At 40.6% G+C, this 18,729-nt stretch overlaps 1 protein-coding gene across 6 annotated transcripts in view; it reads right to left on the reverse strand.

Moving 5' to 3' along the window:
- stxbp5a (syntaxin binding protein 5a (tomosyn)) overlaps positions 1-18,729 on the reverse strand; it is a 220,186-nt gene that overhangs the window by 132,604 nt on the left and 68,853 nt on the right. The gene's annotated exons all lie outside the window — the stretch shown is intronic.

Below are 18,729 nucleotides of genomic sequence, written 5' to 3' on the forward strand. Positions count from 1 at the left end.
ATCAAGTTAACATAAACTCTTAATGCAAAAGAGAAGTGAAAACAAGAAGCACTAAGCTGATTATAGATGAGCCAAGAGTAACTTGTCAGTTTGGACAGTGTTCATAATTCAGCAGTTAAACAAACCCTGGGTGACTAGTAGCCGCAATTTAAAAGGATGGTGATAATAAGCAAAACAAAACAGCCAACATTGGACTTAAAATTCAGGACTTCCGGTAAGATGGCGATTGCTTAGCTGCTCTGAACTTTTGTTCCGTTATTGTCGCTATCTTTGCACTAAATGTCTCCATTTTTTAAACCTTAGTTAGGAACTTTTTCGGTATCTCTTACTTGCCTGTGAACACATCTAACTTACAATGTCTAGCAAGAGTTCTAAATCCGGGAGAAAGGAAGCTACGGCTCTCTCGGCTGAGACCCTGGCTGCGCTCGAACAACTCCGGGACAAAATTTTAAAGGAATTCAAAACCGCTTTCAAACAGTTGGAAGCCAAACTGGATCTGATCAACGATAGAGTGGACAAACATGCTGAACACTTATCTCGCATCGATTCGACTTCTGAAGATTTAGAAAGTTGTGTTTGATACTTGGAGACTCTCTGTTCCAGCTTAGAGGAAAAATGTAACAAACTCCTTTCCAAAATGGTGGATCTCGAAAATCGCAGCAGACGCTGCAATCTCCGAATTCTTGGATTACCAGAGGCCACCGAACAGGGATCAACTGTGAAGTTTTTTGCCGAGATTCTCTGTGAGATATTCAGGAAAGATTTGCTTCCAAACCCGCCTGAGCTCGAACGGGCACACAGGGTCTACGTTCCCCCCGGAATTCTGGGCTCCCGCCCGCGACCAGTAATCTTGTGCTTCCATCAATACCAGGTAAAACACAGTCTGATTATGGAGGCACGTCGCAGAGGTTCTTTTACTTTCCAGGATACAATCATTCGCTTTGTGGAAGATTTTGCACCCCAGACCTTAAAGATGCGCGCTGAGTTTAAAGGCGCAATGAAAGTGCTTTTTGATCGTGGTTTTAAACCCTCTCTTCGTACTCCTGCCGATCTACGAATCAAGCTTAATACTGGAAAATACAAGTGGTTTAAGTCAGTGAAGGAAGCTGAAGCATTTGTGGCAAGTCTTCCGGCTATCCAGTCATCTTCGGAACCCAATCGGACCTCCTAAAATGGTGGATAAGTACTTCTCGTAGTAAAATTACTTTTTCTGGACTCAGACTTTACTTGAATCACTCAGACATTATTCATTGAAACTCTAAGGGCTGTTGACAATCTCTCCCTGGATTTGGTGTGTCTTTTTTAAATAGACATTCTGTGCTTAATGTTTCCCTATGGACGTTTAAATAGTACTTGTGTAATCTATTTTATTCTTGTATAACTTTATCTACAGAGTTTTCAACTGACTCTAACTTGTTTTGGAGGTTTGAAGTCTTTAGTGAAGGCCTCCCTGTTTGTTGGTTCACAGTTTAATTGCTGATTTATTTTTCCTTTTTTAAATATTTATTTATTTTTCTTTTCTTTACCCTTTTTTCTAATCTCTGAATTTTTTTCTCTCCTCTCTGTAAATGGTTGATAAATACTCTTCTTGAATTTATAATTTTCCCCTTCCTCCCCCTTTTTTTCCCCTTTCTCTTACTTTATTCTATAATTTTTCGTGGGTAGGTTAGTTTTGGTTTTCTTCCGATTTTCTCTGTATTAAGGTTTATATTTCTGCAGAAGATGTTCTAATCTGTAGTTATGTTTTCTAGTGCATAAACTAGTTACTATTTGCTATAGTATTTATATGGAACTGCTGTTAATGACACAGATCTGGAAGTTGTATTTGGGTTAATTTTTTTGGTAGAGCTAGCTACTTGTTTTGGTAGCCATCTAGTTTTGGGTTGTGTGGGTGGGGTGGGTTTTCCAGTTCCAACATCACTCACTGTATTTATTGTTTTTCTTTATTGCTCAGGACATGTATATGTTTTGATTTTATGAATCTATGTTTACATCTCTGCTCCCAGACTGCTATTGTACTGCTTGACTTTTTATATGCCTGCTGCCTTTTATGCATTAGTAATTGATAATGGCTAGTGCACTTAAATTCGTGAGCTGGAATGTAAAGGGATTGAATCACCCTGTTAAAAGGAGGAAGGTATTCTCACATATCAAACAACTCAAAGCTGACATTGCTTTCCTTCAAGAAACTCATATTCGTTGTTTTGATAACTCCCGGCTTCTGTCAAAGTGGGCGGGTCAGCATTTTCATTCATCCTTTGCCGCTAAAGCTAGGGGAGTCTCCATTCTTATTAACTCAAATATTCCTTTTGAACTCCATAATAAAATATCTGACACAAATGGCCATTTTATTATTGTTTCTGGTAAACTATATAACACTAAAGTTGCACTAGCAAACCTGTATGCCCCCAACTTTGATGATGTTAACTTTTTTGAACGTTTTTTTTCCTCACTACCAGACTTAAACTCATACTCGGTCTTATACTGGGTGGTGACTTCAACTGTTGGTTGGATCCTAATCTGGATCGATCGTCCTCTGTTACCAGATCACCTACTAAATCTGCCTTAGCTATCCAATCGTTTCTCTCTAATTTTGGTATCTCTGATATATGGCGTTTCCTTCATCTTACTGAGAGAGATTATTCTTTTTTCTCATATGTTCACCATACCCTCACTAGAATTGACTATTTCTTACTCGATAACCAACTTATTCCATTTGCCCACTCTTGTGACTATCAGAGTATACTGATTTCTGACCATGCCCCAATTACTCTCTCTCTGAACTTTCCTGGTCTCCCTCAGAAGAATAAACACTGGCGGTTTGATTCAACTTTATTATCGGATGATGATTTTTAAAAATTTATTAAGGATCAGATAACCTTTTATTTTAACACTAATACATCACCTGAAATGCCATCCCAGATTGTCTGGGATGCCATGAAAGCATATCTGAGGGGTCAAATAATCTCTTACACAGCAAATCTCAACAGAAGATCCTGTGCAGATCGATTAGACCTCATTAACCAGAATAAAGAATTGGATCAAATATATGTTCAAACTAAGAACCCTGAATTATACAAGAAGCGCGTTGAACTCCAAACTAAATTTAACCTTCTGTCCACTCAACCTGTCGAACGCCAACTTCTCGAAAGCAAGAGTCGCTTTTACATTCATGGGGATAAGTCTGGTAAATTCCTAGCCAATCAGCTGAGGCGTTCCAAAGCCAAACAACATATTACACAGATCCGGAAGGAGAACGGAGACTTTACATTGGATCATTTAGAAATTAATGATGCATTTAAAAATTTTTATTCTCGGCTTTATTCCTCTGAATCTCTGAATGACAATATCTCTGTTGATCAATTTTTACAGAATCTGAATATCCCTTCACTTTCATCTGATTTTAAAGCCAAACTCAATGCGCCTATATCATCAGAAGAAATATCTTTTGCAATTTCTGCACTGTCCTCAGGGAAATCTCCTGGACCTGACGGGTTCCCTGTAGAATTTTATAAATCATTCTCTTCACTTCTTTCTCCTCAGTTACTTTCAGTGTTATCTGACTCATTTAATTACGGCAAATTGCCACCCTCTTTCAATGAGGCATCTATTATTCTTCTATTAAAAAAGGGCAAAGACCCAACAGAGTGTTCCTCGTATAGGCCGATTTCTCTGCTCAATGTTGATGTCAAGATCTTAGCTAAAGTGTTGGCTCATAGATTAGAAACCGTTATTCCCTCCATTATCTCTGATGACCAAACAGGCTTTATTAAAAACCGTCTCCCTTTTTTTAACATTCAACGTTTATTTAATATCTTATACTCACCTCCAACTGGGATTCCTGAATGTGTTATTTCCCTCGATGCGGAGAAAGCATTTGATCGTATAGAGTGGAACTACCTTTTTGCAGTCTTAGAAAAATTTGACCTCGGTCAAAGTTTCATCTCTTGGATCCAATTACTGTACCTGTGTCCTACTGCTTCTGTTTTAACTAATTTTCAGAAATCCCAAGTATTTAATCTCAAACGTGGCACCCATCAGGGATGCCCCTTAAGTCCCTTTCTCTTTGATTTGGCTATAGAACCTCTGGCGATAGCATTTCGAAACTGTCCTGAATTGACTGGGATTTGGAGAGGGGGTGTTGAGCATAAAGTTTCTCTTTATGCTGATGACTTATTACTCTTTCTCTCAAATCCGTCTACATCCTTACCTCTAATGTTTTCACTTCTTGACCAGTTTAGCCAGGTCTCTGGCTATAAACTTAATTTACATAAGAGTGAACTTTTCCCAATTAATAAAGAAGCACAAGAACTAACATTTCATGATCTCCCTTTTAAAGTAGTCCATAATCAATTTACTTAACTTGGAATTACAGTCACAAGGAAGTTTAAAGAACTCTTTCGTGAAAACTTTGCCAATCTTTCATATACTATAAAACAGAGTCTGGTACAATGGTCACCTCTATCTATGTCTTTGGTAGGTTGTATTAATGTTGTTAAAACGTATGTTCTCCCCAAATTTTTATACTTATTTCAATCTATCCCAATTTTTATTCCTAAATCTTTTTTTGATTCCTTAGACTCTATTATTTTGTCATATCTGTGGAAGAATAAGCCCTCTAGAATTAATAAAATCCATCTCCAAAAATCTAAAAAAGAGGGTGGCATGGCTTTACCTAACTTTCGTTTATATTATTGGGCAGCTAATATACGCTGTGCTACCTTTTGGTCTTTCTTCCACGGCCAACCCATGTGCCCTAATTGGGTGGCAATGGAGTTGAGCTCCACTAAAGAATTATCTATCTCTGCACTCCCTAGTAGTCTGCCCAGATCAATAGCTAATCCTCTTGTTAGACACACTTTGCGTATATGGGCTCAGTTCAGGAAATGCTATGGTTTCCAGGGGTTTTCCGTTTCCAGCCCTGTCACACATAATCACCTTTTTTTACCTACTACATACGATTCAGCATTCCATGTTTGGTATAGGAAGGGCATTAGACATTTTGAAGATCTTTTCATTGATAATCGCTTCGCTTCTTTTCAGCAGCTCTCTGTTAAGTTCAATCTGCCCAATGTTCATTTTTTCAGATATCTCCAAATCAGACACTTTATTGCTCCTTTAATTCCTAACTTCCCTGAAATGCCTGCGAAAAATGCTATGGACCTATTTCTTTCCATTAATCCGCTAGGTAAAGGTTTAATATCAATTATCCGAGATAAACTAGCAGCCTTACGACGGGCCCTTGTGGATAAAATTAAAATGGCCTGGGAGCAGGATTTAAATATCTCCTTATCCGATGAGAGCTGGGACTCAGTTCTCAAATCGGTTAACTCAACCTCTCTTTGTGCTCGCCATTGCCTTTTACAGTTTAAGATTGTTCATAGAGCCCATATGTCTAAATCTAAGCTATCTCGATTCTACCCTAGCATTAGTCTGCTCTGTGATAAATGCAAGAGGGGCGTGGCCTCTCTCATCCATATGTACTGGTTCTGTCCTAGCTTGGAGAAATTCTGGAAAGATGTCTTCACTACGTTATCGTGTATTCTGAATCAGCACCTAGAACCTAACCCCTTAATTGCTCTGTTCGGTTTTTGGGGCGAGACAGATTTATGTCTGGGTCCGACCAAATGCCGAATATTATCCTTTGCCTCTCTCCTGGCTAGACGCCTGATCCTCCTTAGATGGAGAGATGTTGCTCCGCCCACTCATGTGCAATGGCTTAATGACATTATGGCCTGCTTGGACCTCGAAAAAATTCATTATTCAGTTCTCAATTCGGATTTAAAGTTCCATAAGGTCTGGGGGCCTTTTATCGAGTACTTTCATAACCTTCCTCTTCACTAGGGTTTTTTTTTCTTTCTTTTCAGTCCCTTGCTTTCAGCTCCCTTTTTTTTCTGGTAGTAGGCATTATTATCCTCTGTTGTTAAGTGTATTCACAGTCTGGGAGTTTGACTGTCCTGATCTATACTCTCTATATTGTGTTGTGGTTGGTCTGGAGTTGTTGTTGTTTTTTCTTGTGTTGTGGGGCTTGGGGAGGATACTAAGCTTACTTGTCTTTAATTTAGGTGCTTTTTTGTTAAATTCTCTTCCTTTGTAGCATATTGTCATTGTATGCTTAATTTTGCACTGTATTAATGTTCCTCATTGGGATTTGGGGTTTTTAATTTGTAAAATGTTTTGAAAAACTAATAAAAAAAAGACTTAAAATTCAGTATGTTGGATTATTATACCTCGAGGGAAAAAATAAAATCAGATGGGGACCACATATAAATAATACTGAAAACAATTCACTCAGTTGTAAATAACTGCAAGAAGCAATCAGAATTATGGTTATTATTACTTTTTAAATGGTATGAAATTTGTTGTTTTGTGGCAGTACAGAGAGAAAATTATTACAAATTACAAAATAAATAAACAATGCTAAAAAGGATTAATGAGGTAGTGTTTATGCACCATTCAGTAATCTAATGATGAAGGTGAACAGGCTGTTCTTGAATCATTGAGTATGGTTGTTCAGGCTCCTGTACCTCCCTGCTAATGGCAGTAACGAGAAGGCATATCCCAGATGGTGACGGTCCTTAAGGAATGATGCCACCTTCTTGAGGCACTGCCTCTTGTAATTTAGTTCATTAGAGCTTCTATACTAGGCTGTGGTGCAACTTACATAGAAACAGAAGTTAGTGAACAGGACTGAGGAAAAGACCTCCAGATTTAGCTATGAGGGAGCAAGGAAGGCAGAGGGTAGGCAGGTGGGCTTTTGAACTAGTAAATCAGAAATGCTGAGGAAACTAAGCACAGCAAGAAAGCCTCCAATGATGCTATTCCTGGAGAGAAAAACCAGAAAATGGGTGGATAGGCATATACAACTAAATATAAGAAAATCCTTACTCTCAAAAATGGTCAAACACAGTCTAATTAATTATGGCCGAGGCATTTACAAGTTATCTCAAGACTTCATGCCGAATAAAAGGATCCTCTCTGCAACTCTCACAGACACTAGTCTTCAGCGAACTTCAATTCTTACATGGCATCAAGAAACAGCTGAGAGTCTTCTTCACACACAAGGCCAATTGACAGATAACATCCTGACTGAAGTGCCAAAGATGTGCTCAAAACTGCTGCACCTGTACCAGGACAGTTACAGCACTGGCAATTACCCGAATGAGGAAAATTGCTCAAGTATCCCCTCTTTATAAAATGCAGGATAAATACGAATGGGCTAACTATCATTCAATTAGTCTTTTTTCAATCAAAGAAATGGAAGATGCCCCTGACAATACTATCATTAATGGTCAGTTGTATTCCAAAAGGACCGTTGGTTCCAAACTTATTGAAGTTAATAAATGTACCAAAGAAAAGAATCTCAGCTGTAAGGTGAGAGTGACATCAAGTGACTTGACTGAGCGTGGTATCAACAAGTTAATGGGAATTCAAGTCAAAAGTCTCCAATGATTTGAGTCATAATTAACAGAAAGGAAGATAGTTTTGGTTATTATGAGTCAATCTCCACCACAAAGTATCACAAAGGAGTTCTTTATGTCAGCACCCAAGCCCCAACTATCTGCAGCTTTCTCATTGTTGATATTTTGTACATACAAGATCAGAAGTGAGGAGGTTTACTGAATAAATGGAAGTAATGAAACCTTGATAGCATTAAGGCATAGCTGACAAGTAGTCATAGAAATGACAGCCACTGAGTATCTTCATCTCTACCCCACCTACCCTTGACATTTGATAGCACTGTGATTATGTGGTCTCCCACATCAATACTGTGGGTGTTACCAGTGACGAGACAGAGACAGCTGGATCAACTACATAAACACTGCTGCTGCAGGACAAATCAGGAGCCCAGCTGGTAGCGACTTGACACCTTGCCCAAGCCATATCACCATCAGCACAAGAGGGATTGAATGCATTCCATTTCCTGGGATGCTTATAGCCACAGCAACTCTAAAGGCACATACCACTCAAGTTAATGCAATCACCATTATTGGCATCTCATTCCACATCTTAAATGTTTACTCCTTCCAGCACAAAAAACATATCATGCCTGCAACATGTATCATTAAAAAACAGCAGTTACTCGACATGCCTATTCTGACAGAACTTCCTAAACCTATTACCTCTACCAGCAAAAGGAATAAGGCTAGCAGCGGTACAGAGTACTCCACCAGCCACAGGTTCTCGAGCAAGTCAAAATAATCCTACTAAACATATTGCAGTCCTTTCAACATGCCTGGTGTTGTTGTGTGAATTAAATCACCGGAGAGAGTTCCTAGTAGGTACAAAGCAGCTTCTTTTTTCAACAAAACAAGGTACAGCAGGTATCATATGGAGACGCTTTCGGTGGAAAGGTCTGCTGGCTGAACATAGGGCTCAATATTTATTTGCTAAACACAGGACAATTCCATATTTACAAAGTACAGACAATGCTTTCTTTTGAAGCTATATACAAACTTCACACCTTCTGATTCACATTCATCCCACAAATGCCAGCAGCATCTGGACTGGGATCCACAGCTTTTAGGAATGTATTGTTCCAAACTGAATCCACAATACATTATCAAGGAACTGAAGACTGGTAGCCAAAGCCATTTGCTAAATGTGAATGACCTAAACCCCAAAATCACTCTAACAGTCCCTCCTCTTAGCCCTCCTGGACAAAAAAATAAATTTATACCAGGAAAGGTCAACCTAGGAGGATCTACTCAAATAGGACAGCAAAAAAAAGCTCTGCCTCGAAATCCACCCCCTCCCCCATTTTGTTTGCCGATATCTACCTTAGTATTCTCTAATCACTACCTACCAAATGTTAAGCTGAGGGGTTGCTCCAGAAATTTGAACAAGTCTTCAGAAATGCGGCTTATTTCCTGTGCCTGTCAGCTCTTTCCCTGCAGGCCGATTGCAGCTTAATCACATTCCTTGTCTTCACTCCCTCATTCTCTGGTCGCTGAAACTTTCTTTACAGGAGCACCTAAGGCCCTCTTATCGATGTACAGGAAGGGGTTGGGGTGGTATCTATGTCAATGTCTGCAAGGACCTCTCCCTGGTGGCACCCCCTTCCGAACTGTCCAGTTGATCACTGGCCTGACTGCTGAAAGGGCCCAGCTCCTCATTCAGACTGGGGGTGACTACCTTGAGATGCCGTGTGCAGTCTGAAATGCCATCAAAGTTGTGGAACTTGCTATCTCTGCTTTAACTTAAAAATCTCTCCCCATCTATCTTCCAATATCTTTTCTATTCTATGCTATTAAACTAATCATCTACCTTCAGAAACCAGCCTATATAACAGAGTACCATCATCATCACACTTCAGCTTGCTATTCACTGCTTTCTGTCACACTCTGTGTCCTCTGCCACGCTCTTGGGGTCTTCTGCCTTTGCATTTCCTTCAGGTATGTTTTCATCAGCTATGGCATGGCTGGCTGGTGTTCCTCTCTCTTAGGTTCTCTGTAGTTACATGGTTACTGGGTACACTTGAACCCCTGCTCTGTCTGTGAGAGCAACAAGAGGGTGAGTTGTAAGCTTTAACCTGAGTCCAGTGTTTCCACTGGCTGCCTCACCTACTCTGCACACAGACACAAGTATTATTCATTAAGAGTACTATCTGTGGTCCTATCCACCTAAGGGCAAACCCTGGCCTTTCTGGCAGCACCCTCACCATGACCTGGTTGCCGGGCTGTGGAAGGACTATCTCCTTTCCCTCTAGCTCTCTCTGATCAGCGATTCACTGCTGTTGTTTCACTTAGTCCTTTAACACTTTAAGTTGGTTACAAAGATCTTTCACATATTGTGTCATTCTATCCCTGTAAGCCCCAGGCTCCCCACAAACCGTAATAGGGGAATCGCATTGCACGCCCCATCAATAATTTGTAGGGGCTGAGACCCAACGTGCAGTTCAGGGTTGCGCAAAATCTCATCAGGATTCCTGTTAATACATCAACCCATGTCTTTCCCGTCTCAGCTATAGTTTTGCCCAAGGTGTTCTTGATTGTTCGGTTGATCCTTTCTACCACTCCTGAACTCTGGGGGTGGTAGGGTACGTGGAACTGTTGCCAAATCCCTAACAGTTGGCACTTTTCCTTCATCACTTTCCCTGTGAAATGTGCTCCCTGAGCTGAATCCGCCTGAACTGTGATTCCCCACCTTGGGAGGATTTCCTGAACTAGAATCTGTTCCAACGGTGCTGGGAGTGCAGTCCCTTGCTGGGAAAGCCTCTACCCACCCAGTGAAGTGATCCATAGTTATTTGACAGCAGCTTTCCCCCTGCTTTGGGGTAGGGGCCCCGTAAAGTCCATCTGGATATTTTCTCAGAGTCCCCTTGGCTGTTGCTGATCTGTCAGCTGTAACTTTCTGCCCTTACCAGGATTATGCTGGGCACAAATGATGCAACAGCGGCAGAATTTCTCAACATCCCTGGCCACCACCAGTCCCTTTGAGGGCATTACTGCGAATAAGGCAGTAGAGGAACAAAAGGCAATTGAAATTGCGAGTGTGCAGGAAGAAACGACGGAAGCCAGTTCAGTAAAATTATATTTAGAAGTGGAGGCAGAAGAGAAGGAGAAATGGTGAAGAAAGGAGGCACCAGATGAGAGCTGGACACATCGGGAGGAAAGAGTTGTGGCACCACCAGGTATTAGGCAGATACTGATGAAGTTATATTATGCATGTTTGTTGCCCCTGACTTAGATAGATAGATAGATAGATAGATACTTTATTCATCCCCATGGGGAAATTCAACTTTTTTTCCAATGTCCCATACACTTGTTGTAGCAAAACTAATTACATACAATACTTAACTCAGTAAAAAATATGATATGCATCTAAATCACTATCTCAAAAAGCATTAATAATAGCTTTTAAAAAGTTCTTAAGTCCTGGCGGTAGAATTGTAAAGCCTAATGGCATTGGGGAGTATTGACCTCTTCATCCTGTCTGAGGAGCATTGCATCGATAGTAACCTGTCGCTGAAACTGCTTCTCTGTCTCTGGATGGTGCTATGTAGAGGATGTTCAGAGTTATCCATAATTGACCGTAGCCTACTCAGCGCCCTTCGCTCAGCTACCGATGTTAAACTCTCCAGTACTTTGCCCACGACAGAGCCCGCCTTCCTTACCAGCTTATTAAGACGTGAGGCATCCCTCTTCTTAATGCTTCCTCCCCAACACGCCACCACAAAGAAGAGGGCGCTCTCCACAACTGACCTATAGAACATCTTCAGCATCTCACTACAGACATTGAATGACGCCAACCTTCTTAGGAAGTACAGTCGACTCTGTGCCTTCCTGCACAAGGCATCTGTGTTGGCAGTCCAGTCTAGCTTCTCGTCTAACTGTACTCCCAGATACTTGTAGGTCTTAACCTGCTCCACACATTCTCCATTAATGATCACTGGCTCCATATGAGGCCTAGATCTCCTAAAGTCCACCACCATCTCCTTGGTCTTGGTGATATTGAGACGCAGGTAGTTTGAGTTGCACCATATCACAAAGTCCTGTATCAGTTTCCTATACTCCTCCTCCTGTCCATTCCTGACACATCCCACTATGGCCGTGTCATCAGCGAACTTCTGCACATGGCAGGACTCCGAGTTATATTGGAAGTCTGATGTGTACAGGGTGAACAGGACCGGAGAGAGTACGGTTCCCTGCGGCGCCCCTGTGCTGCTGACCACCGTGTCAGACCTACAGTCTCCCAACCGCACATACTGAGGTCTATCTGTCAAGTAGTCCACTATCCAATCCACCATGTGAGAGTCTACTCCCATCTCCGTTAGTTTGTGCCTTAAGATCTTGGGCTGGATGGTGTTAAAGGCACTAGAGAAGTCAAGGAATGTAATCCTCACAGCACAACTGACCCCCTCTAGGTGAGAGAGTGATTTGTGCAGCAAATACGTAATAGCATCCTCCACTCCCACCTTCTCCTTATACGCAAACTGAAGAGGATCCTGGGCGTGCCTGGTTTGTGGCCTCAGACTCTGTATTATCAGCCGCTCCATGGTCTTCATAACGTGCGACGTCAAGGCAACAGGTCTGAAGTCATTCAACTCCTTTGGTTGTGGTTATCCATATTATTTCTCCCTTTCCTGAATGTACCCTTTCCAGAAATACACTGGAAGCTGAAACCACCTCCACCCCCCACCCCAATTTCCAGTACAGGCAAACAATCCCTTATCCGAAGTCCTTGGGGCCAGTTGCATTTCAGAATTCAGAATTTTTCGGATTTCAGAATCCCTCCTTATTGGCTCCGGGAACCCCCGCGGATACCAAAAAACACGTATGCTTAAGTCCCTTATTTAACCTATCTCAGTGCGTGGTGGACTTTAGGACCCGGCGGAACTCCAGACCTATGCACATCCTCTTGTATACTTTAAATCATCTCCAGATTATTTATAATACCTAATACAATGTAAATGCTATGTAAATAGTTGTTATACTGTATTGTTTAGGGAACAATGACAAGAAAAATATTTTCCTTCCAACAAAAACATTCAATAAAACATAAAAATATATAGCTTCAAACGAACTGAATCAAACACATGGTAAATGACTTATTGGAATAAATGTAGAGCATCACTGTCACTATAAAACTTCAGTAACTTGTCTTTCTGTTTCTCTAAATCATATACAGTGGTAGTTCCGACACCATATTCTTCAGTAAGACACCGCACAGACACCACTTCTGCAATAACTCCACTTCCTGCGTTGATAATGATAGATGCTTCCTTCGCTTGTTCTCATTGTTACCCATAGGGGTATCTGCAGCTCTTTTTGACATTTTCACAGTGAAATTAAACACAAAGTCAACAGTGAACACAAAATATCAGTGAACAGCAAATGCACGTGTAACCATTATGAGCACTGAGCCACAACTGACATCTGGTGGCCTCTGCTAGCGCTGCCACGTCACACCTGAGTGATGTCAGCTGTTGGCAAACCAAACTTCGGTTTTAGGAGCTTTTTGGATTTCAGAATTTTGGGTAAGGGATTGTGGACCTGTATTTGCGACTTGCTTCTTTCTGCCTTCACTGTTTTCCCTCCTACACCCCTAATATAAATAGCCTGTCCGGTTGTTGGCAACGGTAAGTCTGTTATTGATACTGATGCCACTGTGTCCACTAACATATTGCATTGCCGTCCCCCTTACAATGCTGTTATGTACATCTGCGGGCTACCAGCACTGGTAGTGGGGCCTGCCGCCACATCTTCTTCTGACGTAGGAGCAGTCTTTACTTGTTCTATGATTTGATTGGCAGTCAGATTGGTCAGTCTGAGCACCGGTGGGGTGAGAGATTGTGTGTCTGCTGTAATGTTCACCTGTTTTTCTTTCCTCTGTTTTTGGACACTGCTTCCAACCATGTCCCAATAGGCCGCACCTGTAGCATATCAACTCCTTTACCCTCCCACGTCTATTCGAGCAGTTCCTTGCTTCATGCCCTGGTCACTGGCAAACAAAACAAACTTTCTAGCACATCACAGCAGCTGCATCCACTATCACCATTTTACGATTTCTCTTGCACTTTCTTCAGTTTCTCTCACTGGCCACATAAAACTATCGCAAAGTAGGTCGACCCCACCGTTATGCCTAAATCTAAAACTTCCTGGTGGACTGAGCTCAGGCCTTCCTTCATCACTTTCAGGAAGACTTGGTCGTCCCTCCCTGGATTATCCAACCGGCAATACTCCTCATATGCTCGATATTTACGTTCTGCATAATCCGTGGCTGTCTCATCAGCTCTCTGAGCCACTACCATTATCACTCCCCAGTTACTCTCGCCTCCCCCCCAGTCGTTGCCTCATTTTTCCTTTAAAGAGTTATATCTTTCTTCACTGTTGGCACTCCCGGTAGTTGCCCATGTACCATCCTGCACCCCCTGGCCCATACTTTCCTACATACTCTTTGGGCACTTCGCTTTTACCAACACGTGTATATCTTTAGGGTGCAGCTGGTGAATTTCAACCATTTCCTCAAGATTATGCCAGAATTCCGAATTCCCACATGCGACTTTAAGTGAGGGCAACTCAGACAAAATGCTCTGTTTCTCCCCGGGGCTGAAGGGCATATGAATGGTCATAATCAAGGTCAAGAGCTGGCTTGGATCATCAGGGTTCTCAACCTGACGTTGCTTTATCTCAATAGGTGCCATTCTGGCAGATACATCTGGGTAAAACATCTCTCTGAAATATCTCCACACTAATTCCCACACTACACAAAACAGCACATACATATACAGCACACACAGCACATACTTAAAACTGCAGAGTATGTACTCTGCAATCTGCCACTTTTGAGCATCTGAACTCATGATGCCTGCTGTGTTCCTTTGCATCACACTCGCAAAACATATACGCTTGAAATACAGCTCTCCGAATGAGTATACACGCTCTCACTATGGCGTCCCGAACCGTCAGTAACCACCCTTTGCAACTGGTGGCTCCATCTCGTCATATTAACACACAAAGTTTCCTGTCTTACATTAACACACACACATCACTTTTATATCTACCAGTTCAGCTCTCCGTGTTTGAGATACCCTGTGTTCTCGTGTACCACCAACCTGAAAAGATCCAAGTGTGAGTGCTATTTTTAAAAAAAAAACTCACCCACTTGGACTGCTCAGATCGCTGGCCACACGATGGGTCACGAAGGCATCCCACTCCTGACACCAAATGTTGTTGCGTGAATGAAACTGCTGGAGAGAGTTACTAGTAGATACAAAGCAGCTTCTTTATTCGACAAAACAAGGTAGAGCAGGTGTCATATGGAGACGCTTTTGGTGGGAAGGTCTGCTGGCCCAATGTGGGCCAGCTTAATTTTTATTATTCTGAACACAATCAGTAGTTACTTTGTCTCAAGACACTTCCTTATTTACAAGCTATTTGCTCCAGACTGAAAGTTCTATTTGTCCAGCTTTCACAAATTTGTGAGAGCTGGTTGTAAAAGTGCAGAAGAAAACAAACTGCAGATAAAAATACTGAAAACAAGTTGTAAAGAATCCTTGAAAGTGAATTTGTAGATTGTAGAATCAGTTGAGTAGTGGATCAAGTCATCCATACCGGTTCAGAAGCCTGATGGTTGAAGGGTATTAACTATTCCTGAACCCGATGGTATGGGACCTTAGGTTTCTGCACTTCCTGCCTGATAGTAGTAATGAGAAGTGGGCATGGGCTGATGTGGGGAGTCTTTGATGATGGCTACTGCTTTCATGAGCAGCATTCCATATAAATGTACTTAATGGTGACGAATTTAGTCTTTTGTGTGAGAGAACGTGTTTTACTCATTTTGCTTGACTATAATTCAGTTCACTAATTAGAGATTAGAGATAGGTAATAAAAGATGACCCTCAAATCCTGAAAACAAAATAAATAAAAACAGTACTTCATTTGTTGTCAAGTGCTTTGGAACACTGAGTCATGAAAGTCAGGAGAGTAGGACTTTTTCTTACATTGAATGCAATCCATCACTTGTTTAATTTGCTCCTGTCTATACAGCTTGTTGTTTCATCAATACAATCAACATAATTTACTCTCTTCCTTAATTTAGTGCCATCTGCAAATGTAGATGTATGAATCACCAATCCTTTAACTAAGTCATCTGAAGAAATGCTGAGGCACTGGTACAGATCACCAGGGAATACTTGTTTTCAAAGAACCAATCAGAGCTTAGCTTTTACAACCACTTTGTTTCCAACCTCTCAATTTTGCCATCACATGTGGGAGTACTCTCTGTAGTGCAGACATTGACCGTCATCAATCTATTATTTACCACAGTTAAACATTTTGCCCTTTTCATTCTGAAAAAAACAATTGCTGTTCAAAAATTAGAAACTCTGTGTTCTTTTAAATGTGAACAGAATCAAGAAGCAAGAATCAGCTTTACTCTAAGCGTGCTGTATAATCTGAAATTGTTTTCCATTACTTTACAGAAATATTTAATCTTGAAAATTAATTTTGCAAAAGGAAAATAAGATTAGAGAATCTGACTTGGACACTGATTACTCCAGCATTCTGCTATATCAGATTCTTTTACCCAGTTATCTACTGTTAATGTAACCTACAAATTATGATGCCCAAAAAGGGATCCAAGCAATAGCATTTTCTCATTCATTAACCATATATGCATCACTGAATAAGAGATACCATACAAGAGAAATTAGATTTATAGGACAAGCAAGATCTGCCTAGTCTGAACATCAGCTAGGTTTTGCCCCACAGATACATCTATACCCCATGCCTTTAATAACAATGAGGTATTATGCCCCTATTCACCAACGATCTGATAGTTTCTTATCTGCCCTGAAAACTTGACCTGCTATGTTCAAACATATGTCAATCTGTAACTGAGCATCTGACTGCTTTTGCATCCTATTCAGATTTGCATTACACAGTCACTGTTTCTTCCAGTACATTATATTTTACTTATTTTTGTTATTAATCTGAGTTGCCATCTTCCCTCTCAGTTTAACATCTCATTTGAACATGACATGAATTATACTTCTCAAGGCTAGAACTGATGAAACTGTTGTGTGCAATTTTGTTATTAAATGAAAAATCCTACAGGATTGTTATGCTGGGAAGGTAGTGCAATAACTAACTGCTCCATCTATTAGGGCAGTCCTACTAAAAAAAATGCTGGCAGAGTGACAAGTGCTAAGGCCAAGCAGTGATGACTGCCAAAGGTGCAAGGTATTTCATATTGACAGTTATAGTTGATAATAACAACTGAAAATAATTTCAAAGCACTTGCCAAGCTGCTGTTTAATAATGACCATTATATATAATTAGAGAAAACAAATATTAGTGGGAATGATGAAGGGATTTAATTGGACTTCTCCTGTATATTGCATCTTGCTAATGTTATTCAATGTAACTTTTCCAGTTTCAAAAGATAGGAAAGATCAAAGGAAGAAATTGGTTTCCTGACCTGTATGTAAGATGATGCAACTTGGGGCTAGAAATTAGGGCATGTATTAAATATAAATCTGAAAAACCAAATTCAAAACATACTTATGAACATGTACACAAAGAAAAGTTTAGATCAAAGATTGAAGAGAAATTAGGAAAAATTACTTTTCAAAAATGCTTTTCATAACAATACTTAGGCTAAAGTGTACAGATGGGAAGTTACCCTGTAAATCAAAGTCAGCAACAAGACTTCTATAGATTACAGTTTGATTTTATGCACATAATTTGCATGCAAGTTATTCACTATTTATTGCAGTTTTCAGCAGAAGTTACCCTGTTATTTTTGGGTGAAGTACTGTTTGTTGTTTCATTTTAACAAACTGCATATGTGCCGCCCTACCTCTAAATCATTGGCTGGTATTCAATAAAGACTGCTTTTAAAAAAATTGCTGTTGGAACACGGATGAGTTGGCACTGTATACTAGAAGAGAACGCAACAGTTGAAAAAAGAAAGGCCATAAAAAGTGAAATTTACATTCTATTACTCCACAGCTATTACAAACATGACAGATCAAGTGGGCTGTTGCATTGTAATGACTATAGTTAAGGATGTTGGAAAAGCAGAAACAAACAACATTTGTTTCTGCTCTTCTGTGGTAATGCAGATTACTGCCAATGTGTAATTAATGTGTGCTATATTTTACTGTGAAGGAAATGGAAATGGGTTCCATGAGATGAACAATCTATTAAGTTACATAACATGATAAAAATGCTCTCTGTAGCCCAGATTCACTTATGACTGGGAATGCCAACCTAAGCACATTCACAAATTTTTGTGGAGGTAGTAAAATGATTTTCCAGTGTAGGTACAGCTAGTACAATCAACCCCTCATTATGAGGAGGAATTGTACTCCTAGAAAATGATCCAAATTGTGATTTCCCCAATGCGAAGAAGCTTCATCAAACTCATGTATTTATTTACCATCTTCCTTCCACTTGGTTTAATTGGAGCAAACTTTATTCCATATCTCAAAATTTTGAATAGTGATTGTGAATTTTTAAAGGCAAATTTCTGTTAACCAAATGGCCGTAACATGGGATCATTTTTAATTAGTCAGCCATTTTGTTCCTTCATTAGATACTACATGTTTTATATCTTCTGTAGCTTAGATTGGTCAGCATTTGAGGAACTAATACTGGATTCAATGCAACTAGGGTTAGGTTAGATCAAAGAAAGAAAATCTGTCCACAAGTCTTACTGCCTGGAGAAAATTATCCAAGACCAACCCTAGGAAACAATTCCTGATGGCCAACCTTTTTAATTCCAATCCCCACTCCAATTCTGACATACTGGTTCATGACCTCTTCTACTGCCACTCTCAGGATAGGGGAGCAAAACCTCATTCTGTCTGGGTAGCCTCCAATCTGATGGCATGAACATCGATTCCATTAACTTCTGATAATATTTACCCCCCCACCCTCTTCCATTCATTCCCCACTCTGGCTCCCCTCTTACCCTTTATCTTCTCAATTGCCTATCACTGTCCCCTGATGCCCCTCCTGTTTTCCCTTTCTCCTATGTTCCACTCTCCTCTCCTATCAGACTCCTTCTTCTTCAGCCCTTTACTTTTTCCACCTATACCTCTCAGCTCCTCATTTTATACCCCCTCTTCCATCCATCTGGCTTCATCTATCACATTCCAGATTGTACTCCTTCCCCTCCTCCACCACCTTATTTTTCTCCCTTCCTTTTCAGTCCTGATGAAGGGTCTTAGCTTGAAACGTCAACTTTTTATTTCTTTCCATAGATGCTGCCTGACCTGCC

The sequence above is a fragment of the Hemitrygon akajei genome, chromosome 7, assembly GCF_048418815.1.
Source record: "Hemitrygon akajei chromosome 7, sHemAka1.3, whole genome shotgun sequence".
Lineage (NCBI taxonomy): Eukaryota > Metazoa > Chordata > Chondrichthyes > Myliobatiformes > Dasyatidae > Hemitrygon > Hemitrygon akajei.